The sequence below is a fragment of the Pseudophryne corroboree genome, chromosome 2 (assembly GCF_028390025.1).
Source record: "Pseudophryne corroboree isolate aPseCor3 chromosome 2, aPseCor3.hap2, whole genome shotgun sequence".
NCBI lineage: Eukaryota > Metazoa > Chordata > Amphibia > Anura > Myobatrachidae > Pseudophryne > Pseudophryne corroboree.
In genome coordinates this window covers 178022227-178025219 of record NC_086445.1, presented here as the reverse complement: position 1 = coordinate 178025219, position 2993 = coordinate 178022227, and positions in this window count along the sequence as shown.

The window sequence follows — 2993 nt, the reverse complement described above, 5'->3', positions numbered from 1 at the left end:
CTAGAACTGACACGGAGAAGCAAGATACAGCAATGGACTACTGTACTGTACTACTATATACTGGTCACCACAATGCAGCACTGATACTGAGCACAGATATTGAGCACTTATGAGGAGACTAGAACTGACACGGAGCAGCAAGATACAGCAATGGACTACTGTACTGTACTACTATACACTGGTCACCACAATGCAGCACTGATACTGAGCACAGATAATGAGCACTGATGAGGATACTAAAACTGACATGGAGCAGCAAGATACAGCAATGGACTACTGTACTGTACTACTATATACTGGTCACCACAATGCAGCACTGATATTGAGCACAGATATTGAGCACTGATGAGGATACTAGAACTGACACAGAGCAGCAAGATACAGCAATGGACTACTGTACTGTACTACTATACACTGGTCAACACAATGCAGCACTGATACTGAGCACAGATATTGAGCACTGATGAGGATACTAGAACTGACACGGAGCAGCAAGATACAGCAATGGATTACTGTATACTGTATACTATATACTGGTCACCACAATGCCGCACTGATACTGAGCACAGATATTGAGCACTGATGAGGATAATACTAGAACTGACACGGAGCAGCAACATACAGCAATGGACTATTAAACTGTAGTATACTGGTCAGTGCCGTAACTAGGCATTTTAGCGCTGTGTGCAAGAAACGGCATTGGCGCCCCCCACCATGCAAGACAGGGGCAGTGCGTGCCGCAGGCGCGCGCAAAATGTATAGGGGCATGGCTTCATGGGGAAGGGGCGTGACCACAAAATAATACTAATTTATACTACGGTGCACAGTAGTCTCCATTATTCAAATTACGCTGCACAGTAGCGCCACTACACCAGTACAGTCCCTTTTACACATTTTAGCAGACAGTCCTCCTTTTTACACATTACGGCAGACAGCGTCCTCTTTTTACACATTACGGCAGACAGCGTCCCCTTTTTTACACATTATGGCAGTCAGCGTCCCCTTTTTACACATTACGGCAGACAGCGTCCGCTTTTTTACACATTACGGCAGTCAGCGTCCCCTTTTTACACATTACGGCAGACAGCTTCCCCTTTTTTACACATTACGGCAGACAGCGTCCCCCTTTTTACACATTACGGCAGACAGCGTCCCCCTTTTTACACATTACGGCAGACAGCGTCCCCTATTTTACACATTACGGCAGACAGCGTCCCCCTTTTTAGACATTATGGCAGACAGCGTCCCCTTTTTACACATTACGGCAGACAGCGTCCCACTTTTTACACATTATGGCAGCCAGTACCCCTTTTTACACATTGCGGCTGACAGAATAGAGGAAGAGAGAGAAAGAGAGAGATACTTACTTACTATCTCTCCCCGCTGGCAGTCAGGCTCCTCGTGCTGGCAGATCCCTCGGTGCAGGCAGCGGAAAACGAGGAGGAGGGAGAGGGACTGTAGCCGCAGCAGCGCTATGTAATTGGTAGTAGCGCCGCTGCAGCAGTCCCCTCTCCTTTCCGTATTGGCTGCCCGCCGCCGCTGTGACTGCTGGGATGAAGGAACCGCATCCCAGCATTCACAGCAACGCCGGGTAGCCAATACGGAAGGAGAGGGGACAGCTGCAGCAGCGCTGCTACCAATTACATAGCGCTGCTGCGGCTCCAATCCCCCTCCCTCCTCCTCCTTCTCCGCCGCCTCTGGCGATGCTCTCTCCTCCCCAGTGCGGCACACACAGCAGAGGCGGCATGTAATGAGTCAATTTGACTCATTACATGCCGCTGGCCGTTGCGCCCTCAGGACAACTGCGCTGTGTGCCAGGCACACCTGGCACACACGTAGCTACGGCCCTGGGGGAGAGTGTTATACAGGGGGAGAGATAAGGTAGGAGACAGTGTTATACAGGGGGAGAGATAAGGTAGAGAAGAGTGTAATACAGGAGAGAGAGATAAGGTAGGGGAGAGTTATACAGGAGAGAGATAAGGTAGGGGAGAGTTATACAGGAGAGAGATAAGGTAGAGGAGAGTGTTATACAGGAGAGAGATAAGGTAGGGGAGAGAGTTATACAGGAGAGAGATACGGTAGGTGAGTTATACAGGAGTGAGATAAGGCAGGGGAGAGTTATACAGGAGAGAGATAAGGTAGGGGATAGTTATACAGGAGAGAGATAAGGTAGGGGATAGTTATACAGCAGAGAGATAAGGTAGGGGAGAGTTATACAGGAGAGAGATAAGGTAGGGGAGAGTTATACAGGAGAGAGATAAGGTAGAGGAGAGCGTTATACAGGAGAGATATACGGTAGGGGAGTGTTATACAGGAGAGAGATAAGGTAGAGGAGAGTTATACAGGAGAGAGATACGGTAGGGGAGCGTTATACAGGAGAGAGATAAGGTAGGGGAGAGTTATACAGGAGAGAGATAAGGTAGGGAAGAGTTATACAGGAGAGAGATAAGGTAGAGGAGAGTGTTATACAGGAGAGAGATAAGATGGACAAGTGTTATACATGGGGAAAGATAAGAAAGATAAGAGAGGGGAGAGTGTTATATAGAGGTAGAGATGAAGGAGAGAGGCCTATACAGAGGTAGAGATGAAGGAGAAAGGTATACAGAGGGATATGAGGAAGAGTGATAGACTTACACACTCCCTGTCACCTCTGCTCCTCCGGAGTAGACCTCTTCTGTCTCTTCCTTCTGCCCGAGCTTGGCTCCGCCCCCTGACAGCCTGTGCGCTCAGCTCCCAGCAGCAAGGGTAGCCTGTCTCTGTGTCTCCTCTCCTGCAGTGTGGGCAGCATCACACGGCCGGACGGTGATGAAACAGGAAATAAACAACCGCTTCCTGTACCAGCAGCCCTTCCTCCCAGGAACTTCCAGCAGCAAGGGCTGCTGGGAGCTGTAGTTTATTTCCAGTTTCTTCACTAGTACGGAGCTGCAGTGAGAGGGGGCGCCTCCTGGGTCCTGGCAGATTAATCCTTATTGAGCGGCCATGCGGGTGGCGCT